We start from the raw sequence: 26,318 nt of genomic DNA, 5'->3' as shown, positions 1-26,318 counted from the left end.
AGGATGAGTGTTTTATATTGACTCCAAATTCTAAAACAGAAATTAGTACTAATGCTGACTAATGAGAACTAAAAGATTTTAGTTTAACACCAACCTATTTTGTCAAATTTGAATGAACTAAGGAATTTTTATACATAAAACACGTTTGAGACCAGGAAAAATAACTTCCATCAGAAATTTAAATAAATCAGAGCAATAGATGCAGAAGGACAGGACAGAACATAATTGCTTATGACTGTGGATTTTTTTCAGAGCTTTTTGCCCTGCTAATAAGAATAGCAGAACTGTCAGGTTTACCTCCACAGAGAAAAGAAGCAAACGACTACAAATCAAATAAGCAGCTATCACAGAAGTATTGTTTGACACTATCTGCAGGGCTCTTCATAGCAACCAGTAAAGCTTAGCTTTTCTATCATCATTTTCATGAGATTCAACCCTTTACTGACAACCTCAGGGTAATAATGCTGCTAATTTACTTCTCTTAAAAAATTTTATAATCTGTTTTTTCTTCTGAAATCCTGTAAGAAAGATTTTGTGCAGTGAAATGTTGAGAAATACCTAAAGAAATTATGCACAATATGCAAATGAAGGGTACCAGGAAGCAACATCAGGACCTCAGAGAAGCAATGACAAACACTTCCCTAAACCAAACAGTTGCCACTAATAATAGTCAAGAACAAAAATGTAACATCCTTTATACCCATGCTTAGACATCCTGCAATACAACAATAGAAGCCAGTTCAATTCATGAAGCTAGTATTTGAGAAAAAAAATTGGTTTCAGTCATTAGCTATTGTAAAATTGAGCATCATTTCTTTTCACTGTTTTGCTCTTTAGATGGGAGCCGTAGCATTTCAACTGGTTTTAACATCCTATTTTTGTTTCTAACAATCAAGAAAGAGCCAACATCCTGCAATTGCAACAACACTTGCATACAGAAATCCATCATTAGCAAGTTATTGATGTCTTTCCTTCATCCATTTCCTTTTACTTTCCAGTAGCACAAAGGGCATTGTGGTATATTCTTTTAATAGATCGTGGACAGTCTGCTGGACTTAGTTCATCTGATAGAGTTTATCAATTGGGTTTGGGTTTTCACTCAAAAGGAAAGAAGGTTTTGTGTCTGCTACAACCAAACAAGTTCACAGCAGTTGCTTGTTTCAGTCAGGACATCACTTCCCGTGTAGAACCACACTGAGCATGTGGACACTGCAGGCACATGGGAGCAGGCAAAGGTGTGTGGTTTATGTACATTTTCATAAGCAGCACAAATCTTAACATGTGCAAATGCATATTTGCTGTGCCAATACTCAAACCTGTAAGCTCAGAAACTCATCTCCTAATGGGCACTCTCATGTTACAGAAAACTCACCTGACCTAGTGGGTTTTCAGTCTCTTCAGATTAATACATTATGAATAGCTAGGCCATTTCAAAAACAGATTCACCTTTATACCACCTAAATCATTAAAACCCTCTGTTTTTCTAACTTCTATTCCAGTGTTAAAATCCCATATTGTATTTTTTTTATTCATCGTACAATTCAATTAAACTGATACTTTGCTATGGTATGTAGGTCACTTGTATTTACTTTGAAGTACTTTATAAAGGCAGCAGCAAGCTGAAGCTTTTATAAATGTTCTACCCCATCTTGGTGTGGGTAGAACAAATTACAGTCCATTTGAGGGGCTTAACAATCAATGCACTCATAACATTTAAATTAAAAAAGAATTAAGTTTGATTTAGACTGATAAAATATTTATATTGGGTCATACCTTATACATCTCCAGAAGCAAAAGGCAGTGTGGTTGCCAAGATAGGATACCAGTTGTATCCACCTATGAAATATTAAAATATTAAAGTGATACAATTTGAAATTATGTTACCAATCATATCTACTGTTCTAAGTTGCCTTACTGGGGGAAAAAAAGCTAGACTCTACACAGTCTAGCTCAAAAGCAGACATTTAACTCATCAGTGAAATACCATTTCTTTGCCTATTGATTCTATGATTTCAGTTCCAAAAGCCAATTACTGTAGAATGTTATTACTGGAAGTAGCATATTGCTACTGGAAGAAATAATAGCTCTTTGCAATTACCTCACATGAAACAGTGCAACTTTCAGACAATTGAAATATTTTTGTCCCATATACACTTTGTCTAAGGGGTACAGGAAGATTTTTGCAAAACAATCAGATATATTAATACATTTTTCATTTCTAAAGAGTACTGCTCACTTCTAAACAGTATTCAGAATGCAAAAGCCTTTAGATGCTTTGCCCACATACTTCTTATCAACAGTAACCTCTGAAATTTAAAATGCGTAAGTTCTTAGATATTGGCTGTAATAAAAACAGATACCCGTGTAAATGGGCTCTATTGATAATGAGCTTCATTTATACTCCTTAATAAGCAGATTACAGCTGAAAAAAACGGCTACTGCTCAACCACTGAGAATTTGGCCCATTGGTAACATATACTGGACCAAAACAGAATAAAATAATTAAAACCATAGGATTAAATTGAACAAAAGAAGAAGCTCTTCTATTCTGGTTTGCTAAACAAAGGGTTAAAACTTTTCTAACAGGTGCATACTGTTAACAAATTGAGCTTCATTTTCTTTCTTTGGTTTAAAATTTGGCCCTTCAAAACCTCTCAATTTGGCAATACACTTTGCTTTGCAGAAATCTACAGAAGTTTCTGAACAGATTCTAACTTTTTCCTTACTAACGAATTTATAAGGTAGAAAAAAAAATTGCCTGAAAACAGATAAAACAGCTAGAAGGAAAAAGCTGAAATAACAATGACTAACTAGATAGCCTCCACTTTTCTTTCTTGCTCTGTTATAAAGAAAAAGCCCACACCTGCTAAATTCCTGTGCTCCTGCAAACTCTTATTCTAATGATCTACAAAGCACATCACACAAAGCAAATACTTTGCTATTTATACCCTTTTGTGTAAATTAAAGCAATTGCACATCCAATTGCAGTTAGAGGCTAATTAGTCTTCATTCATTACCTATCCCACTTTCAGCTGTGCCATGCAGTGAACCCAGGACCTTCTAATCAGCTAAATTGCCATGTGCTCATTGGCCCTGACCCTTAGAGGGAGAACTCAGCCTCCATGCTAGAAACAGGATTTAAGGCAGGACTACAGTAGAATATTGGCACTAAGCCCAACACTGCAATCCAAAAGGAGTCATGCAGCTTTTCCCTGACCCTGGGGCTGTGACTCTGCCCTTTGTGGCAGCAGAGCTCCTCCTGAGCCCAGCTCTGCACCTTGGGCACAGTGTGGCTGCTCTGCATTGCCATTGATGTCCAACCTGCAGGTCACAGACTGCAGCAGGAAAGGAGATTCATTTTTGGTGGTTCTGCTCTAACTCAGGAGTTTGCAGTTGCACTTGTGAGACTGTCTTAACCTAAATGCTGATTTTCTGTGCTGAATAATGGCTGAATTCAATTGTAACTTTTCACTTGATTGAGGAACTCCATAGAGGTTGAGCTTAACCTTCTCATGAGGCCTGTGGGCATAACTTTTCCTGCACAGCATCAGAGAGAGAACATGGCAGCAAAGACTGGGAATTAACAGCCTCTGAAATGTCATGTTTCCATTTGATAAGAAAAAGCAACTAGCAGCTGAAGATGACTTTAATTGCAATCTCATGTAGTAGCCAAGATGCTAATCTCTCTTATTCACCATTTAACACTGCAGCATGGGTTTGGCATAGAGGTCCAAGGAGAAGTTCATTTAAAATAAATGACTGAACATTTTAGGGTCAGGAAGACAAATGAGGAAAGAACTTTTAAAAAGTTTCCAGCCTGGATTAATTCTCTGATGGGACAGTAGCAAAGGTTTCTTCACCCTTTAGACACCATGAGATTCCTACAAGGACCATAAAAGGGGTTTACAGCATGAAACTTAATACAGAGGTATAAAGATAATGCTGGAATTCAAAACCACATTTGTGCTTTACTTTGTCACAAGGTTATGAAAATGAGAAAGACAATAACTCATAGATTAAATCAGGGGGTTACCTGAGACCTTGATCCCACTCTCTTCCTCGTGCAGCCACATTGTCATAGAAATATTTTTCTAACTTTATAGGCAATTCCTGTGCTTGTTTTGGGTGTTCCTGTACTGGTATGGAGGCCACAGGGATCAGAGTGAAGTTGAGCCTGGGAAAAAGGGTGGGGAAAAGTGTTTTAGTTTTTCTCTTTCTTTCTTGCCATCCAACTCTATGATAAATTATATTCCCTTTCCCCAAATCCAGCCTAATTACCTGTGATAGCAGTTGGTAAGTGATCTCCAGGTGTCTCCACTCATAGCTTTTTCACCTTCCTTTCTTCCCCCATCACACTGAGAAGACAGAGTGAAGGAGTGTGTGGGTGAGCAGCTGGACAGGGTAACCCCACACCATCATTTCCTGGGCCTTGGTTGCTGCACCCAGCCCACAGCTCTGGAATTATAAAGACTTTTACACTCTACAGCTGAGCTTGCTGGCCATTCTCAGGGTGGTATGGCCAAGCTCAACCCCAGTAAAAACAGGCTCTACTGAATCTGTTGTTTTGCTAAAATATGTGTATTTTCAAATGAGAGTCCATTTGACTGAGTTCTTGCTGCTGTTAAAGTGTTTTATTGGAGATGTGCAATGCTGTGTAACTATCTAGACCTGAACACTGAGAAGAAAAGGACAAACAAGGATCTTCAGTATTTGCATGTCTTTATTAAATGTAGAGGACAATAACTAATTTGTCAAAGAAGTTTAATATATGTGGCATCAGATACAAAAATCCAGAGTCCCCATTGCACATAGTGGTGTTAATCTAAGCTGATAGGTTAATGCAACATAGATCTTATACAATCTTGAGCAAAAGATCTGGCAAAATTTTAACATTTTGGCAATCAATTTGTAGAGGTGGTTTTGCAAAAGAAAAATTTGTCATTCTGATCACATTAATACAATACATTGCAGGAAAGATAAGCTTGCTTCTTTTGTGCTAGGCCTGGACACAAAGGTAAATAAAAATAAAAGTTTCAGTTAGGTGTGCACAAAAAAAAAATGCTTCAAGTGCTCTTCTCTCTGATTTGGTGCAGGCCTGCTTTGCAAAGCTGTGCAGTTGCCAGCATTCAGGTGGAGGTTGTGTCCTGCCAAGCTGTTCTCGTAAGGATATTTGCATGTGCACAGACATCTCCTGCGTGTGGAGCTGGTTGAGGCTGCAAAGGTTTCCGTGTAGGCAAATTTTTAGAGGACAAAGCCAAGAAAGTCACTGCATTTTCTTTGCAAGCTCTGAAATCATCACAATTGTTTCTGATCAAACGTATCTTCAGTTCTTATCTCTGTCAGTCCCATAATTTTCTCAGGCTTCTGGCACCAAAAAATCTTTCTGACTAATGAAGAATACTGCAACCAAAATGTCGCATAGATATGCTGCATCTGCAAAATGCAAAAAATGAAATTAATAATTTGCCTGGTTTTCACCCCAGATGTTGGTATTTTTTCGGTAAAATGTACTGGGGTTGTTAGTGAAGTTTGTGTTTAGTTCACACTGCATCTTTCTTCAAATTTGTACGTCAGCTATGAGTGATTAAAGGCAAAACACTTAGCAGTCAACTGTAGCCATGATAGTGAGTACAGAATACTCATAGCAATTTTTTTGTCTTTTTCTTGGAAATAGCACTGTTTAAATGTGGTTACTCAATAATCGTTGCGTTGTATATGTGATTACATTAACAGTAATGACCTGGAAAAGCAGAGTTCAGAACGGGTTTTCCCAACAAGATGCTTTTGCTGCAAAATAGGCAATTAATCTTCAAATAGAGCATGTAAAAACAGGTGTTCAATGACACACAGATTGGTGGCATTGGTATTGAAACATCTTGTTTCCTAGTGTTGGCACCAGTATGGAAAGAGAGAATGTATCTGCAGTGCTCCATCCAAAGCAGACCGACACCTTTATAAATAACTATGGATTCTCAAGACAACTCTAACTCTTCATGTATCATGAAGATTCTAACATTGGAATCTGTTCATCTAAATAGAAAATGCAGCCTAAAATTAGTTACAAACCATCTGCATCTGTGAGCTGTCATACACAACTTCAAAATCTATATTCCTACTTTTTGTGTCTGAAACAGAATAAAATAAAGGAATGGCATCTTTATATATGAAATCTGTGATTCAAGAAGTCAACATGCTGCTTAAGCTATATTCTGCTGTCTAGAAACCATTATCTCTGGGTAGTTCTGTTCTCCACTTAATCATTTATTTTCACATATTTGGATGAAAAGCAAACAGCATGCTAATATGAAGAAAAAAATATGTTTCAGCCTGAAGAATTAGATTATCACATTGGCAAATGCATAACTGCTGCTTTCAGACAGAGACAGTTAGTATGTGAATCACCATAACTTCATTAGTCAGAAGTTTTGCAGTGGCCTATTAGCTTAGCAATGGATTTGGGTTTTCATGGTGACGCAGAGGAGACCTTTTACATTTCATACAAGAAAGGAGTAAGATCAACAAGCCTTGAATGTGGATCTAAATACAAACTACTGAGGTGTGTGTAGTGAAGAGTGAAGGAAGTTTCCATGTATTTAGGCATTTTAAGGAATGCCTTTGTTGATGGGAGAGCCTTGAATTGATGATCCATTCTATTCCATTGCCAAGCCAACTTCTCAGATGGTGAAACATAAAAAACTGGCATTGCACTGTCCAAGCCGGTGAAGCTTTGCCAATACAAAGCAACAAGGCAAAGGCTTCGTACCTTCTTGCAAGAAAATTATGTTCCTTTCCTTCGCAACTACTTTCAGTTATGTTAAACAGTTGCAGCTTTCATTTCTGTTCAGAAAAGAAAAGTGCAGGTGTTGGCTCTTTTTAGAATAGTAAACTTGAGAATTTAAATTATTTAATGCTCTACATTCTTTGTAACCAAAGTGTGTTTTGCTCTGTCAAAATGGGTCAGCAGAAGTCAACATAGCAGGTGCAAGGTCTGATGGCCTTTTGTAAATTTCAGAATGTTTTTTAAAATTTATTTTTAAAAGGCTAAGCTTTTTCTTCTGCTTTTCTGTTTAAAATAATGAAATATGCCAAAATGCCTCTCTGATAAAAATGTTGCCAAGCTCAAAGCATTAGAGAACATACTGGCCAAGCTCTGATGTCAACATCACCAATGTACTTAAACACAAAGACAAAACCATTTATTTTGAGAATTACCTCTCCTCTAGGGATATGTGAGGATTACACTGAGTCCAATAAGGAATATAAATCTTGGAAGTTACCCTTGTGATAAAAAGAACTAGCTGTAGTCCTTCATATGTTTGACACTGGCTAGTGGCTTTTAAAAATGCATATTCATTAGCAGCCCTGTTTCTAAAATCACTTTATGATCTGGTCACTATTTAACAGGAGAGCAGCTGGATACCAGTTAAATTTATGCCTGTCCTTTAAATGATGGATGTTGAAACAGATTTGCACAGTACAGTAACTGTGTTCACACAAACTCCCTATCAGTTCAAGACTTCAGTCTGAATGATTTCCAGTGCAGTCTGTTCCAGGCCAAGGAGCTTAAGGATAGAAACAAATGTCTCTTATATTTCAGGTGATTAATGTTGTTTCCCAAAGTATTTGTCACCTGTACTGATATCCACATGCACAACTTGTAGGCAAACTTTTTCTGCAGTGCATTTGGAAGGGAGTTCAACAAATAAAGCTTTTTTTCAGTGCGTTCTATTAGATGTGAATAAGCCTGGTATTTCATATATCAAAATTCAGAACTATGCTTATGGTCCAAATTAAGCTTCAAAACACCAGAGTGTATATCTAGAAAGTAGCCCTTCCCAGCAAGAAATTACATTTTTCATTCTAATGAGAAATCAACAAGCTTCACTTACAAGAATGTTTGCAATGTTTTTTTAATAACTTTACAGAGCTCAGAAATTAAGAAAAAAATTCTTCCCTTAGTATTTACGGGTTAATATATTTGAAGACTCTAGCACAGAATTTTTTATAATAACCTAAATCCATCTACAATTTGATTTCCCAAAAACTTACAATAAAAGTAATAGCTTATATCTCCAAAATTATTTAATAAAGAATAAAGTAACAATACTCCTCAATCGCACAGAAAACACCAACACTGTTCCAACAGGCATTAACAAGAACAGTTCATTTAGAAAGAACAACCAAACCTACCAACGACATAAAAATCAACAGTGTAATTAAAAGATATGATGAGTGAAAGAGGGATTTTTTTTTATTTATATCCATACTAATATATATATAAAACTACATTGACCTACATAACCCACTGTTTTTCTCAGCAATAAATATTTATCATCTTGGATTCTGGATACTAAACCCCCTCACTCTCAGTTAACTTATATAGATCTTTCTCTAGCATTGCCTCACCATACAAACTGGAGAATGTATGCATCAGAAACACCCCATAAAGGAAAATAATTCTTAAATCACCCATATCATTATCCCCTCAAGAGGTCAGACATTGTCCAGAGAATATCCTGGGAACAACAGATCCTGACAGACTGATAAACAGGAAACACCAACTGTGAGCATCCAGAGATTCAGGGCTAGGACTGAGAATTTGTCTTTACAAGGTAAATTCCAGGTCTCTCAAGCCTGACCATGCCCTTTCAAGAACCACACCTGCTCCAATGACCAAAATTTCAAGTAACTGAAATGCAAAGAGGATCAAGCTCTAAATATTTAAAGAGTTATAATTCTTTCAAGTGATGAGTATTGCAGACTCCCACGTGGAAGGTGTACAGCTGACTTGCACAATCAGACTGTAGGGACATAGAGCAGATGGCATCATCCCTCAAGAGGGAAAGTACAGGGTGGTGCTGGGGGGCATTCTAGGCAGGACTTCCAGAGAAGAAAAATCCCTTTGCACAGCTCACATGAGTGGATTCCAGCTCTTGCCCTCTGCAGTGAGCTGTTCCCTGCTATAACCAGCGGCAGGTCCAGGGTCCAGCAGTGGAGCCTGCACGGCTGACCTTGCTGAAAATGTACAGAGCTCCAAGGATGTCCTCACACTGCACAAATCCCCTTTTGTTAGTGTCCTTTCTGGCACCTGCTTATCATTGTGCCAAGGTCCAATGCGCTACTTGTTTCAAAACTACAGAGAATTCCGTCTTGGGTGCCATGCCCATGCCTGCCTCCGGAAAATGAAAATACAGTTTCTCAGGTTGCCTGTGCAAGTGTTGCTTCCCTTCTCACTAGCACTAAGAAAATGTAGGTACAGGTCTCTTTCCATTTTTTCAAAAGATAAAATGAAGCATAAGAAACAGGAATTAACCTGGGTATAAAACGTGGAAAAAAGAAACATGCACTTGACTTTTTTAGGGCTAGAAAATGTCTTTTCCTATAAAGTTACGCAGCAACTTAAGAGTCAATCAAAGGGCATGCAATGGTGGACTTGCTCTAGTACAAATAAAATCACTCAATTAGTTCTGCTGTTTTATGTAACCATTTGATCTGCTCCAGTGGCTGTAATGGTCTGATGCGACAAGGCACTAAAGGAACTTAACAATCCCTTTATTTTGTCAAGTCACTCTGCAGCTCTCTCTTGTACCACTTCACTCAAACACACTCTGTGCTACCAAGTGAGAGAGTCAGGACAATTCCAGAGCCTTAAAGAAATGTCTTATTTCTTGAAAATGAGTACCTCAGTGTGGAGTAAAGTCCTCTTTAATACTTTAAAGTAATAAATACTTTAATACTGAATTTAACAAGCTCTATGCCTACATCTACACAGTCATTTGCTGATTCCAAGAAGCACCATGGTCCAACCCTGTGATCTTTTGTTAGCACAAGAACCTGTTACATGTTAAATAATCAAAATAATTTGTGTTTGAAGACGTGCAGGTTAAGAAGATGAACTACAGGGAAGAGGCAGTACAAGTGATCAAGCTGGTGCTTCCCTTTATTTTTTGCAGAAAGAGCAGAGATTTTCTGTTGGAAAACGCAGTTTTCCAGCAAAACTCATGCTAACTAAATAAGCCTGAGCAAGGCTTTAACATGGTCAGGCCTCAGTAAAATTCCGACAAGCTGCAGTGGTTTGTTGGCCTGAGAATGTTCTGTGGGAAGAATGCCATGAGAAAGATTAGGAGTCAGAAGTGTTATGAGAAAAGAATAAGGGAGTTAACAGGAGGATCCCTGAATGTGTGAGAAGCAGACTGCAAGTGTGTGTATCTATAATTAGAAATGTCTGTAACAGTATATAAGTCTCTCGTTTGGTGAAATAAAATGGAGCTTACTTTATATCTCATATTGAGACTGCCTGTGAGTTTCCCTCCCGCCGCATCTCGTTAAATGGTGACCTCCGACGTGATACGGAGCTAGCAAGATTTAGAGCCGACGACTGCGGACTCTGACAGTGGAGTTTTACGACCCTGCTTCTGAGAGCGGCGGGAACGGAGAGGTGCTGGAGAGTGCGGCTTCAGCGTGTCAAATCTTCGCCCGAATTGGGGAAGATCGGAAGACACAGGCCAAATAGGACCTGCCTACCGTGAGGGGCTATACTTCGGTGAACTGCACAACTCTGGCAATTGCGAGCCTCGATCGAGTGCTTAGACGGTGTTGACCAGGACCCTTAAAACCAGCTGGACCAAAATGGAATCAGAGGTAGCCCAAATTTTATTGTTATGCTTTTTAGAAAAGCACGGACTCGGTAAAACTGCCCTATCACACTTAATGGGCCTGATAGTGGTGGGACAAGCTTATGGATTTTTTAAAAATCCTATTACAGTATTTAGTGTAACAGAATGGCTGAATTACGGAGCTGTTTTGCTTTTGAACTGTGATAAAATTGCAAGAAAGCTTGGCAAACCATGGAGTAAAATCGTAGCCTGCTTACAAATACATGCCACAAAGCAAAACCTTACGTGGCTCACGGCGCAGGACATAGCACCCGCATTGAGCAGAGAAAAACCTGTGAATTACTGTGCCGCTTTTGATATGCATAATACTTTGGCAGCCGCGGCACAGCTGCCAGGGAAGCCCCCCCCGCTGGGGAGGTGGGGGGAGGGAGAGCGCGCTGTGCCGCTGCTAGTAGCCAAGAATGCAGGGTTGCTCGATTGGATGAAAAGTCTGTTCCTGTCTCAATGTGTCACAGAATATGGTAATGTTACAACGAAAAACATCTTAGCTGCTTTGTTTGAGAGAGTCACTGTTGGACTTTTGCCAGAACAACTGAATATTTTGTTAGAACGAGCTCCGATATTGCGGGTAAAGAAACAGAGTAATCAGAAATCATCCCGATGTTACCGATGTGGGAGTGGGGGACACATGCGGAAAAACTGCAATGAAAAAGTTTGGTGTTCCCACTGTAACAAAGATACTCACAGCACAGAAGCTTGCAGAAACAAAAAGAACAAACGGAAAGTGACCAGTGACCCAGGAGCAGCGGTGGCCCCTACCCTGCGGCACGCCACACAAAGGAGACTTGTGGCAGAAGTTGTTCCAACCGTGGCTTCCGGCCGAATGACAACCAGAGCGGAAGTCCCAGAGGGTGCCCCGGTAGGCGGAGTCGCGAGCCATCCACGCCTCCTTCACTGCCCCAACTGTGATGTCTATGATGAAACTCTAAACTCTACTCCTCCCGAAGGATGAGGAAATGATTGACAACTTCAGCAGCGAACCAGAATTAACCAACAGCATTGCCAGCAGAAACAGCAGTTTGATACAAGATAGAGTTGTTTCTTTTGTAATCATGGAGAACTCTTAAGAATTTCAAAGATGCGAATCTTCTTCAGTGCTCTGAACTAGAGATCCTTCATCTCCCGCTCGGGAATCACGTTCATGTCGTTCCCCATGGTGGCAGCGATCCCGCCCCGCTCTCTAGCTTCAGAAACAGATCTTTGAACACGTTCTCCAGCTGTTTTCTCCAAAACCTCTAATTATTCGCTTTGCAGGGTGAAACATCCATTGCCACGTATTGACCAACAGGCCAAAACCTATTTCCAGCAATTTACTAATAAAGAAGCATTGTAACAAGATATTATCCTGATAAAAAAATAATAACACCTTGAATACTAAAGCATTGAACGAAAATTGAATTTTGCTAAAGCATTTGTGTGTATGTGTGAATGTTGTAGGCCTACTGAGAGTGTGTTGAATGCTTTAATGTGTAAATGAAGCCTGATTGATGAGAATGTGATTTTGATTTCTTGAGAGTTTTAATGTGTGAATGAGAACCTGTGAGTGAAGTTATGCTGAATAGTTTAAATTACTTGTTAAGTATCTTTAGTTAAGCATAGATTCTATTAAAGTTAAGTAATAGTGAATTTAAATTCTATTAAGTTGTAAGTTCTGTTAAAGTTAAAATTCTGTTAAGTAATATTAAGTGATGTTAATTTTAAATTCTGTTAAGTTTTAAATCTTGTTAGAGTTAAGTTGTTAAGATAATATCAATTTTAAATTCCATTATAGTTAAGTCCTACTTGTTAGTTTAAGATAAGAGTTATTAAGATTAAGTTTTATTCATTTTTAGTGATATTAATTTTAAGTTTTAAATTTGTTAGTTTATATTATTGTTCACAAAAGCTTTGCAGTTTTATCTTTTTAGTTAAAGTTAAGTAATAATATCTACTATTTTCAAATATTTCATCTCAACTTATATAGCTATCTACAAAAGTGGTAACATGTTAAGATACTCTCCTTATTGATATTAATCAAAACTTGTTTATAAGATGTTCTAAGAAAACCCTTCCACTTAGCGCCTAAGCTCTGGCCAAGCTTTGGTTCTAACTGGCTGGGAAACATGCCATGAGTCCAAAGTGTTTTGCACCAAAATGTGATCAAATAATTTTCATTTACCAAATTGAGTTTATAAAAGTTAAACCTTCTTCCAGGTTAACTTAGGGTCCTTACCCGGGAGAGGTTCTCTAAGTTTTACCTGTGAAGTGAATGTTTTCAGCAATGATAATTTCTAGACCATGGCAACATATCTAAATTAGTGAAATTTCCTTAGGTAAACTTATAACGACTCTAATAATAACAATTACTTATAGCAAAGCAAATTAATCTGATAACAGACAACATCTGTTCTCACAAGAGAAACGGGGGAACTGTTGGAAAACGCAGTTTTCCAGCAAAACTCATGCTAACTAAATAAGCCTGAGCAAGGCTTTAACATGGTCAGGCCTCAGTAAAATTCCGACAAGCTGCAGTGGTTTGTTGGCCTGAGAATGTTCTGTGGGAAGAATGCCATGAGAAAGATTAGGAGTCAGAAGTGTTATGAGAAAAGAATAAGGGAGTTAACAGGAGGATCCCTGAATGTGTGAGAAGCAGACTGCAGGTGTGTGTATCTATAATTAGAAATGTCTGTAACAGTATATAAGTCTCTCGTTTGGTGAAATAAAATGGAGCTTACTTTATATCTCATATTGAGACTGCCTGTGAGTTTCCCTCCCGCCGCATCTCGTTAATTTTCTGCTAGAGATTTGCTAAGATCCCTGAAGTTACATATTAAAGACACATTAATACTTTTACAAGTATTAGGCATTTAAAGATGCAGATAAATGCTACATAAGCATATCTGAGAATTACACGGAAAGCCTGACTGCAAATTGAAGTGTTTAAGTTCTTTCAACATAATGAAAGATGTCAATATCATGATATTTAAGCATGCAAATAAAAGTACATGATTTTCAGACATGCTGATCAACTAAGATTCCTACTGATCATAGTCAAGTATTCAAAATAATATGTTGATAGTACAAGGGCTGCTCTTTATTGGTCTGTATTGGTCCCTTTTATATCTCTACAAATTTGAGTGAAATGACACTTTTGGCCTTTGACTGGAAGTGTGTCACACTCATGCAAGTTACAGGGTTTTATTACCTGATAGTTCCAGTTCTCTAGCACAATCAGCTCACCTACTGACACTTCTTTTAAGTATTTATGGAAAACAGACAGAAAGGAGGGACAGTGACTTGCAAAATAAGAATTCTTATTATCTGTTTTCTGTTATATTCTTAGACTGGAAGGATTCCAATTAGGATTCTCAGTATCTTACCAGGATCTCCTGTAAAAGGAAATTTTTTTTTCTCCTAATGAAACATACCAGGTTCTCAACGAGGTGAGGTTTTCATGAACAGCACTTCCCCTCTGGAAATGGTGCCTTTTCAAGACAAAAACTCAAGCACCCAACCAGTAAATTACACTCTGAAATATCTAATAATTTGGAACTAAAAGCCAACACTTTTCAATTCAGCACTTCCATTATGGAAGTCAGTTATGCTGCTCAATAAAGCTGCAGTGAGATAGCTCTATGTGCCTAGTCTCTTCTGAGGACAGAGCTGTGAGTTTAGAAGTCATAAGAAGGTGCTCTGCTTGCAAGGAGATTAAATTACATAGTTTCTGGTACACTGGACTTTGAACTACAGTAATATCTGTCACTTTGCAATAAAATGTGTGATGGTAAAACAACAATTAGATCTAAAATATCTTAAAGTAACTGGACAAAAGGACTAGAAGGCTTGTGTTTTTCCCAAATCTTGTTCTTATTTAATAAAGGTAATTTTAGTGTTGTCAACAATACTTTTGATGGGTGAGATTAAAAAGGAAAAAGCCACAGCTTCTGGTGAAAACAAAAGCTGTATTATTTTAGAGCTGCCCCTCTCTGTTTCAAATTAATAGTTTGTAATTACCAGCAAGTGCTGTCAGCATGTATGCATGTGTACATTCAAGGCTCCTCTAAGTTCTCGTGTAATCATTTTAAAGAACAACCCCCAGTATTTGATAATGAATGCACTGTCTCAAAAAAGACACTCTCCCCAGGAGGCACTGCCCAGATCTTGCTCAGTGCTGCATGAAGCTGTGAGAAGAAAGAGAACAATTTCAATTGTTCTAATCTTGCAGAGCCCTGTGCCTTTTGATCTTCTCTTTGTTCCCTCTTTGTGAAGCACAACTTACACTGCCTGCAATTTACTGAGTTCACTATTTACTTATCTCTTTTGAGCAGTAACAGCTTAGTGTGAAGTTCCTCTGCAGCTCTTGGACTATGATTTTTCTTGCTTTTAAAGATGGCATCTGCATTTCTTTCTGTTGTACAGTGTCAATGTCACTTCACCTGTCTGGTGTCTTTCTAAAAAAGTCAACATGTCAACCTCTAATTGCAGAGTGGTTGTTTAGTGACTAGAACAGACTTTTCAGATAATCTCTGATTCATTTCCCCTCAGACCTTGCCAGGAGGCTGCAAGGGGCAATTCCACAGTCTATGCTACACCTGTTAAGGTGGATTATCATACAGTTTATAGACCAATTAATTACAAGGTAAGCACCTGTTATAGAAACTGTTCATTACCAAAATTTCCACTGGCATTTATTTTCTTACAGAAGCAAACATGTATGGTTGTATTGAGCAATTCTGTCATCTTTATAAATTAGATTTCTGTTAAAAGGCTGCCTATCTAAGAGAAAAAGTACCATGGTGCTTGGTATCCAGCTACTGGCAAAGGGGAGTCTTGTCTGCAAAGTCACCTGCTCATTGCAGCAAATCTGACTCCTGTCACTGCTACACTGGAGTGAGAAAAAGGATTGTGATGCATTGTAAACCTGGTATTTTCTACAGCTTTGAGAAACAGAAAATAAGGTGGAGTAATTAATACTGTTATCAGTTTATACTCGCAGGAAAAGAGCAGAAAAAAAGCAGTCAGACATGGCTAGCTGACAAATCTGTGGGTGAACAAAAAGCTCTCTAGATACAGAATTGACCATAACAGGCTTCCACTAGCCTTGGCTCAGTGTATAAGTTGCTATGAAAAAGATTTCAGGGATGTAACTTCAGAACTGACTACAGAGAACACACTAAAAAATGTTGCAAGGGAGACAAGAGGTTACTCTAACCTGCACCAGAGACATTGCAGGTAAGATCAGAGCATGCAGCTACCCCAACCTGTCTGTGATCCCTGGCTTCTGTGGCAAGCAACTCTCAGCAGAAGCACAATACTGGAACCTGTATATCATTTAAAATACATCTACTGCTGTTTTAGAGCTTTAAATAAAAGTAATTCACCATAATTAAGCATTTGAGATCACAATAATTAAGTCAAAATCCCAGCCTTTGAATAGTAATTTACAGCTTTAAATGGAGCATGCAAATAAAAAGATGGTTGGATGTATTCAAATGCATCCTTGCAGGTCTATCTGAAAGATATTCGCCATACACAATGTTTGCCTGCCAAGTTTTTCAAAGTCAGTATAGAAGAGCCTCACAAAGATCAATTAATTCAGTCATATGGTATAAACCTGAAGACAATCCAATACATTTATCTTCATTTATGCATATACATGTTTAGAATTCTTCCTTTGAATTTTCTTGTTAAAATTCTGGTTGTACATTTTAGCCGAGAACACCTTTGCTATCTGACTAGATCCATTTTTGATCTTGTCACAGATTTGATGCTGGGAAAAGGCAGAATTATGCAGGGGACATGTGAAGGTTAAGCAAAAGGAGAATCAGAACAACAGTGTTAGCTTCTCACAATTCAGAGAATTCTCCATCTGGATTCTGGTGAGTACCAAAAGCATTTGAAAATTCAACAGCAGTGATAGGGAAGGACACCAGTGAAATCAAAATACATTCCTGCTAGTTCATAAAGCCTTCCAGTCATGTATCAAGGGTAAACAGCCTAATCCATTATGTTAGTCATTCATTTGGAGGTACGTAATAGGAAAAGATCCTCAGGGACTAACACACATTTTCTAGTAAGCGACTTGCTGCTCTTTAGTAAGTTCAATCCCACAGGACACGCATTTGTGAAGTCTCAACACATTTTTCCAAGTGCTAAGGAATGCAATAACAAAAAAGTTCTGCATAACTCTTGTCCCCAAAGCTTAAAAATATCAACTGAAACCCTTGCAGCCATGAAGGAACAAAACATGTAAAAAGGAAGTATTTCTGACCAAGGAATAGAAGGTTAAATGTAGGTTTTATTTAAAGACAGATTATATTTTAGAGGTCAGACTATAAAGAACGAAGTCTTTATTATGCCAGAAGGCCAAAATTTGGGACCTTCTTCTGCTTTGGCACTCTATATCCTTGTGTAGAAGGCATAAAAAGAACTAATGAACATTTGGCAATTATGTAATACTACTCACCCAAGAATGTAGAATATTTAGTTGTGTTCCATTTGTTGAGCTCTGCACATCTGTGGGAATTTTTAAGTTGAAGAACTCTTTGAATGTCATGCAAATATCAGTGAAAAGCTCAGTTATGATTACAGAAGATCATGGCAGAAAGGCAAATATTTCAGTTTAGCAATATTTCAAATCCTAATATCAAATCCCAAATTTTAGGAACCTAAATAAATCTTAGAATCTATTAATGTACTTCCTGGGTCCAACTCTGCGTGACTTCCAGGCTTAGCCTTGAATCAGCTTTCCCTTGCAGAAAATTTTTTGCCATTCCAAAAAAACAACACAAACAATTTTGCACAATGCAAAAACTAACACCAAATAATTTTTGAAAGGACAGAAATACTTTTCATATTTCTTCGTTTTCCCCAGTGAAGCTAATAAAGATAATTCAACTTCACACACTTTCTGCAACCCTGTATTACTGCCAGGGCTAAGTTTTTTTTTGTTTGGTTGTCTGGTTGGGTTTGTTTGCTGGGTTTTTTTTGAAAGATGTCTGTAAATATTCCAGAGATTTTTTTCTGTCATTTAAGTGTGACTGAGTAGGTTGGGAAGGTTTTAAGCTTTCGGAATTTAATCATATTAATGTTAGTGCTGCTACTCTGGTCTTATCTGTAACTGTTTGTAAAGTGTTTTCCCAGAATTTTTACATTGAAATTCAGTGATTAACAGGACATTAAAAAATATAATACATCTCAGAATCTTGTCAAATTATGTCCTTTTTAGCTACTTAACTAGGACAACTCCAGAGTTAAAAATTCAGCCAGCACAGACAGAAATAAAACATATGGGAAATAGAAAAGAAGATGAATCTTCGTAAGATTTTTTTCCTGTTTCCCAGTAAATGTTTAATGAACTTGTAAATCATAATCATAATCTGTAATTCAGAGGATCCCTTCCAACCAGTGCAGCTTTTCTCTTTCTATGTATCACATATTTACTATGCAACTTGAACCACTTTTTGGTACATTTCTAGCAAATAAAACAGCTTTCCAGAACTACAAGAGCACTTTTAGTGCAGGTAAGGTCTGCACCATTCTACTATTCCCAGCCCAGATTGAATCCAGTCAGGTAGACCAATGTTTCCTTTACAGAATTGAATTGTGGCAACAAAAAATGAGTGTCTTTTGTTGGTTGGTCTGTTTGATTTTTAATCCTTTGTGGTACAAAGATATTTCTTGGCTACAATAAGGGAATATCCTACTGTGTTTTCATGTCAATGTTTTATGCATGGCCAGAAAGTGCTGATAAAGTGGTTTTGTGCATTCAGAGGGGAAAAGCACTCAAAACTGTGTTTCTATAAGTCTTTGAAATGTATCATAGTGGAATTGTGTGTGGGTTTCAGCTAAAACAAATAAGAGCAATGTATGCTAAGTTGATCTTCCTTGCATCTAATTTACCCTTGAAAAGGAGTTTAATACTAATGAAATACATAGATATACCCTGGTTTTAAGCCCAAATAAAGGGCAGACAGCTATCATTGCGTGGTTCATATTTTACAGCCTTTCCAGTTTGCTTGTACCACTCTCATTAATTGTCCCTTGTCCTTTTCCTGCCTACAAATGGCCAAACAAGCCCATTTGTGTCATAGCTTTGGGAAGTAAAACTTTTTGGACCCAACAACATTCTCTCCTTCCCGAAGGACCCAGCCTTCCATACTGTGTCTTTAACAAATTAAATCTCATAAAGGCAATGCAATAAATACATTTCAAAATGCCTTTTATGCATAATAACTTTGACGTTCTAATCAAATCAGACCCTTCCAAAGGACACAGTACTGTCAAATTCATCCTTTCAAGCATTTAATGACATAGCTGTAATGCTCAGTTTCTCTGTTATTTATTAATTTAAATGAGTTTCAGTTAGAACCAGAAGCACAATAAAGGAAGATGACACTGAAAATGTGTAAATATTCTTAAATAGCAATTTCATTTAAACCAGATCTCTCTTCCTCACATGTAACTCTTATACAGAGGGATGACAGTCAGTGGTGAGTGGCCTGCACTGGGCTTCTGCTGTTGGGAAGCCCAATTTGAACTGATAGGCAAACAGAGAACCAGAATCCCAACAGAGCAGAATGGCACCAGGTCAGAGATCCTCCTGTAGCTCCAAGTGAGGCTGCAGCTGAAGCCCTCAAAGCAGAACAGCTGTGCTGGCTGATGGGATGAACAGCATCCCTGTCAGTTCAAGGTGTGAGATACAAACCAGATCTGTGTTTTGACCTAAGCTGCTGGCTGTACACCCAGACTGGAAAGCAAATTTGCTGCAGGACTAAAGTCAGCTAGGATGCAAACTAAAACCAGACTCCCTCTGTCAACATTGGAGACAATCTACTTGCCAGGAGGAAAAGGTCATCGAAGACCTGAGTCTGGAAATGATTTTCATGTTTCACTGGTGAAAGAGAAAGCATGAAGAGTACTTTCCTAACCTATGGTGTCTCTAAATGTTATTTTCTAAGAATCCTGAAGTGATGAGGACGGAGTTAAGAACATAAACTTCACTTCTGTAATTTGAGTTGATTTTTAATGAAAAAGAGAGGCTGTCTCACATTAATACCTGTACCATTGTTTTTGCAACAGTTGCAAACATCCCATATTTTGTTATATGAACTTTTTTTGCTCCCTGCTCTTGTAGAAGCCAGAAATACGTTATGTATGTAAAAATCCCTGAGGATTTTTAGCACAGGGAATCTATCTGTGTTTGTCTATGTCAGATACAAGACAGTTGCCATCACACATGTCCAGTCATCTGTATCTGGCTAAACCTATTCTAGGTATAGGATTACACTTACATAATTTATGAGGAAGAAAAAATGCATAAAGGTCACAAGGCCATCATAGAAAAAGTGGGGAAAGTATAAGAAGTGGGGGAAAAAAGGAGGAAAAAAATCAAGCCAAAAATTGAGGTTATCCCTGGAGTTACTGTAGAATAGACTGTTCTCTGGAGAAACATTACAGCAAATAAATATTTCAGAAAAGGTACTAAAAAGACAACACATCATACTTCCTGCACTGAATGGATGCAGGAATAATGCTGTTCCCAAACTGCTCTGCCTGAGCATCCCTGCACAGCCTGGGCTCAGCTGCCTTCTGCAGGGAACAGCACTGCAGCACAGCCTTCTCTACCTAAGGCAAAGATTCAGAGAAACTTCCAAAAATAAAAGCTAAGATATCAAAGTAGGCATTGGCAAGTCAATATCTCTACACATATATAGGCAGCTCTAATTGGCATATGACTTATTACATAATTTATAGTATAATTCAACTTACTTATTGTGTTTTCCAGGCAGAAGAAATCCATTAACATTTCAAACTTCACGAAAAAATGAATATCCATGATCTTTCTGAAGCATGTGTGAAGCATAAAGGGACTAGACCTAATAAAAATCAATCAATTCAGAAGTCTATTCATCTTCCATATTCATAACTTAAGACACTAAGAATTGAATTTTTAAATGTGGATAAATTCAACCTATTCTGAAATGTATTTTGAGTAAATCATTGGACAATGCATTTTCACTGATTCGTGTAAAAAATGGAAAAAACTATTTACTTTATATTTTATATCATCTATGAATCTAAAATTGAAATAAAAATAGTTCATCAAATACATATGAATTTGTTCAGGTTCAAAAAAGCCTGTTTATGATTCACCCTATGCATAATGTTACTTTCTCTTGTCTATTGTCAGTACTAACACATATGGTACAAATTGGTACAATGTCATTTATTAAAATTCAGTTTAAGGCAAATATTGGTCCACTGCATACAACTGTACAAAGTAACTGCAGTGATTTTATTTCCTCAGACATTTTTAAGGATCCACTTCTAATTAGAAACAATTCTCATTTCCCAAGGGTGGCATGACTACAAACTTTTTCTCTAAATACAAAATATGAAGGACTAAAAGAGATGTAGACCTCATGTCAACAAAGATATAAAGAAGTATGAAAATTGACTACCTGCTTCATTGTATCATCCAGAAGGAATATAACTCCTGCATCCCAAAAGGAATAATACTTCCTGAACCACATCCCAATAAAACTAGGGAGTTTTTTTCATAAATGAGAATACTACTTACAAACTTTCCCATAGCTATCAGATGTCGCTGTTGAGCAGCTAGCAGAGTAATGAAGGCACCAGTTCTCAGTGGCAAGAAGGAATGACCTTTATTATTTTGATTTCATCACATATATAGAGTTCTCAAAAGTCACCCAGATTGGTCAGTCAGAAGCCTTCCCCCAGGCCTGATTGGCCAGGCCTGCACTGTCCAAGTTCTGGGACACTGTTCCAACAACATCCAAACTTTATTTATAAAACACAAGAAAATTTCTCATGGGAAAAACCTGTGCTAGCCACAATCACATGCTTGTGAGAAAGGTGTACTAGACTTGGCCAATATTAAGGAAAAATTACAGAGAATGCAGACTGGGAAGGAAAAGGAGATTACTAAATATGAAGAAGTATTTGGAGGAAACATCTTGGAATTATGTCATTGGCTTAAAAGAAAACTAAATAGGACAATCATGTTCAAATAGAAAATATATTTTTACGTGAAGACTCAGAAAGAAAGATTTAGTTGGATTAGGTCTAGAAGCATTGTATAAGATCTTTCTACAGGTAAGATATTTGTATTCTTGTTTTAACTCTCTTGTTAAAGCAAGTAATAAAAATATCTGGTACTCTAGTACCTGTTCTTGTCCTTGTGCTTCTTGTTGAAGCACTTTACAACAGAGATCTTGATCATTTTGGTTTTTTGACAAATGGAGGAGCTGAGGCAGAAGAGAAAGATTATTTGCTATGATAAAAATATTGTATTGATTCTCTGCAAAATCCTATCCAACCCAGTATATCCCGTCTGGAAAAAAAAGAGAACAGTCAGTAGAAAGAGTTTAAGTGCCTGTTGTTTTGTTTTTCAATAATTTCAATGAACCTTCAAGGCTGCTGAAAGACATAAAAGCAGAAATTAGGTTTCCTGAATTCAGGTCCAGCCTATTAAGAAAATATAGTTTATAAAGGAAGGAGCCAAAAGAGATTTGTCCCAGGTGTTTCAGGAACAAACACCCTTTAAAGAAGACATACAAGGATTCTTTCCTGAAGTAAGATACCTATACTCTAAGCTATTACACTATTAATATGTTTTGACAATGCATTGCTTTAGAAGAAATATGTAGAAAAGCTCTTGTATTTTTTTTTTCAATAGGCCTCTTGCATGTTTGGATTTTAGCATTCACTTTATTGTGTTAGCAATTGTTTTGAATTCTAATTACACAAGTTACTGCATCAAACAAAATTCAGCGTTTTTAACTTTGGAAATGAATGATTTTTTGGTCCACGGCTCAACAAAATCCAAGAGCAGCTGCCTGCTGTAAATTCAGACTGAGTGATAAATGTAAAATTATATGGGAGAGCTCAGGTTTTAGAAGGATGATAAAATCTGACATGAAGAATAAGAAATAGATTTTAAACAAATACATGATTTGCTCTTGTATATGGAACAGTTTTTTAGCTTAGAATGAATTTTTCATGCAATTGAATGAACCAGACTACCATTTCCCAAACAGATTCTGTAATCTTAAAAAAGCCATAGTCCAACTCAGGGTCCCCTCTGACTCATGGGACATTTGCAAAGGATGCCAAAAACTTCTGACCAAAATTTGGAACAAAACACAAACAAAAGCAAGGTATTGTTCTCCTTTTATGAAGAAACACAGCAGCCAAATCCCAAGAGCAGACATGGCAAGAGCTCCCTCAGTGCTCCTTGCGGTGCAGCGTGATCCCAGAGTGGCGCTGCTGGAGACACCCTGGGCCAGATTTTACTGAGGGGATATTTGGGGATCTGAGTACTTTCAAGTAGCTCCTTGCTGCCATCTCCCCAGGGTGCTCCGGCTGAATCATGAGCAGCAGATCCAGGCTGAAGGCTGATTAGATATCAGAGCATTCCTGAGCTAATCAGCCACGAGTCGCTGCTGGAGTCCCTGGCACAGCATTGCCCCCCACCTGGGCATTGGGAGCAGCTGATTTTACTGTGTGGATAATAGAGTGAGTCCGAAAACAAAATTCATTTTTGGAAGAGCAACATATACACTTTATGGCATCCAATCACGGAACTGAAACGAAAAGTGGAACAATGTGACTCAGGTGACCCATTACAACAGCTTGAGTATAAAGTTACACACAGTGAATGTGCTGAATTTGTGAGCAACCCACTGGCTCGGGCTGGGCCTTGCAGAATTTTTCATGGAGGAAATATAAACAGTCTGAGAGCTTTTTATGTACTGGGCAAATAAAGCAAGCCAAGCATTGCCTACTAAATTATTTATTTTGAATTATTGGCTTCTCCAGCACCGAGAAGCAAGAAAAGGACTCAGTCCTGGCTTGACAGACAGAAGGAAAAAAAATTCTGCATATGGCAGGGAAAAGATCAAACAATAAAACAATTGAAAGTCCTAAGACAACACCTTTTTTTTTTTTTAAGAAAAAAATTGTAATTAACTTACATGAAGTCAGATCTCTTTAAATTACTGAAAAGGGCAATTAATTTGAAGGGAAAAAAGAAATCAGGAACAAATTTTATTAAATATATTAGAACTATTAATATTCAATTTGCTGACCCTAATCTTTATGAGCTTCAGCAGGAGTTGCAGAAAATATTAAAATAAACTCTCAGCTGAAATGCAGTCACATCCTAATAAGTTTTCCCCAATCCGAACAGGTACTGCAATATGCCTTTAAAAGTCCATGCAGTCTGGGCTATGTGGAGGAGCTGACATTGCCATTATTACTCTGTAGCTGTTCTGCAGTTGTTACGAAATTCCTGAATAGTTCCCTTGGAGGACAAACCAGGCCCATAGTTCTAGAATAAGATTTTAGGAAAATAATTAGGGATTTAGAGATACTGATAAGGGAGGATTAAATTTCTGTTGCCAAGAAAACCCACTTGATAGAAACCTGGGTTTAAAGAAATGTCACACTATTTGCTCTTGTATCTCTACAGGGAAGGAGAATGAAGGATTTACCTCTTACTCCTTCCTACTCAAGGTGACTCCCAAAAGTCTCAAAGAAAATTCCCCCAACTCTAACTTGTGGTGAAAGGAAATTAGCCACCAATCAAAACTGCCAATTATGAATAATCCAAATGCTCAGATTTATCTAGAATGGTTTTTATTCAAAACCCAAAGCAGGACTAATTTCAGTCTAATTTTCAAATAAATGATATTTGGTTTGGGTATTTTTTTCATGACTAGACTTTATACCATTGAATTACAATGTAAATGTTCCAAACATGGAGGTTACTTTGAGACTGTAGGAATGGGATGGTGATTTCCAAACTATTTTATAATTTGCCCTAGCAAAATCTTTAGACTACAGGCTGAAACATTAATCTTAGAGCTTCCTATTTTCTGCTACAGGCAATCCTCAGAAAGAGAGATACAATCAGGAAATAAAAATAAACATGCTAGCTAAAGGGTTGTTTATCCTATTGATTTTCTATTTAATCCCATAAAATGCCTCCCTTCCAACACTATCAACCTCTCAAAACAAAGCTCAAAGTGTTATTATCTAATCTAAAGATACTTTGACATAGTGCAGCAGTAACTCCAAATGTTAAGATTTGAGGAAATTTTAGTAATGTTGCCAGTCATCAGAGCTGAAAGATTTAAAAAGCAAAGATCAACAAATCAAGAATGCAACAAATGGGCTAGCAGAAGACACCAGGGAAAGAAGCAACATTTGCAATTTTTTTTAGGAGTGGAATCAGTTGCAAAAATTTAATTAAGGACAGAGAAATCGTGTCATAGGTATGAATTGATTGCAAATAAACGTTTTCACAGGAAGAGATTATCTAACATTCTTTAGCCTCCCATTTAGGGAACTAAAGAACTTCCAAACATCTCCTCAGGACAGACCTAGCATTCAGCAGTCTACACTACAATACTGGGAAGTCAAGGCATCTTCCAAGTTCTTCTCTTCATACTCTGTTCAACATGTCAGTGATTTGTATTTCAGGGGTACAAATGAAAGCAAGACACTGAGTGCACAGCATAAAAGACCTAAAAAAAAAAAAAAAAAAAGGCAAAACCACCCCCTCCAGCAATAAAGCAACTTTAAGAAGGAGTCTTAAATAGTTGTTTGATGAGCAAAGGTGGATGTACATTGTAATGGGAATTGTGACGTGTTAGATCCTCTAAGTTTATAAACCAGAAAGAAATTTGTACTTGTAACAGTGTTCCTTTTATGATTTCAGTGAAGATAAACAGTATTTTTAAGACCCTTTGAAGTGAGAGTTTGAAGAAGCGTTATGGGGTCTAAAATGGGGGAGCAATGCATGCAATGGTAACCAGTGAGGAAGGCACCTCCAGTGCTCTGCAAGGCACACAGACAGGGGATGAGGGTGATGGATGCAGATGCAAACTTCATGGCTTCTGGACAGAAACAATAAGCTTAAGAGTTTAGTTAGAAAATTTACTTTCCTGAGAAGATATCTCTAATATTAGTTCCATAAGCAAGTATAACAAACTCTTACCTGTAGGATTTCTCATGCTGTTTAAACTGAAGTGTGTTAAATGGATATCTTAACTCTTGCTGCACAGGTATTAACTTCTATAACTTTCACCTTACAAATTTTAAAAAAAAAATGAACAAAAAGCTTTTCATTGGTCTGTATTTACCTAACAGTCAACAGTGTAATCTCATGAAAATGCACTCATAAACTGATGATATTACTGGCACATATCCATATATTAAATGAAATTGCCTTAGAAATAAATATGGTTGGATTTTTACCCAGAAGATGAGAAGGATCAAATTCAGTGGTAATCAATACCTTCAAGGATTTGATATCAGGAAAATTGCAAGGCTCTCCCAAGCGGAAATGTACTGAGAGCAACTTCCCTACTCTGCACAAATGAAATCTAAAATACATATGCTTTTGACATCTAAGCTTTTGAAGGTCAGGTCCAAAATTAATCTTGAAGCAGTGAGCGAGTAAAGAAAAAGGGAAAAATCCCTTTAATTTCTCTTGATGTGCAGTGAGACTGCTTCCAGCAGCAGCTCCCTGCCATGGCAGTGGGGACTGCGCTCACCAGCTGGTGTCACACAGCTCCAGAGCTCTCTCTCCAGTGAGGGTGGCAAAGTCTGTTCACACTGCAGTAGCACCAC

The 26,318-nt window shown here is 37.6% G+C and overlaps 2 long non-coding RNA genes across 5 annotated transcripts in view; both read right to left on the bottom strand.

Moving 5' to 3' along the window:
- LOC146431140 (uncharacterized) overlaps nucleotides 1-2,910 on the bottom strand; it is a 148,344-nt gene extending 145,434 nt beyond the window's left edge. For both annotated transcript variants that reach the window (XR_014854878.1, XR_014854877.1), the window contains exons 1-2: nucleotides 2,864-2,910; nucleotides 1,774-1,836 (exon numbers count right to left, since the gene is read on the bottom strand). This is a non-coding gene — a long non-coding RNA (uncharacterized LOC146431140). The remainder of the gene's footprint in view (nucleotides 1-1,773; nucleotides 1,837-2,863) is intronic.
- Nucleotides 2,911-4,718: 1,808 nt separating this feature from the next.
- Nucleotides 4,719-26,318, bottom strand: part of LOC146431139 (uncharacterized) — a 215,346-nt gene continuing 193,746 nt past the window's right edge. For all 3 annotated transcript variants that reach the window (XR_014854874.1, XR_014854875.1, XR_014854876.1), the window contains 2 exons: nucleotides 25,684-25,773; nucleotides 4,719-5,433 (listed from right to left, as the gene is read on the bottom strand). This is a non-coding gene — a long non-coding RNA (uncharacterized LOC146431139). The remainder of the gene's footprint in view (nucleotides 5,434-25,683; nucleotides 25,774-26,318) is intronic.

The sequence above is a fragment of the Lichenostomus cassidix genome, chromosome 13 (assembly GCF_008360975.1).
Source record: "Lichenostomus cassidix isolate B80296 chromosome 13, HeHo_3.0, whole genome shotgun sequence".
NCBI lineage: Eukaryota > Metazoa > Chordata > Aves > Passeriformes > Meliphagidae > Lichenostomus > Lichenostomus cassidix.
Note: the sequence above shows the minus strand (reverse complement) of the source record. Positions and strands in the feature narration are given on the sequence as shown.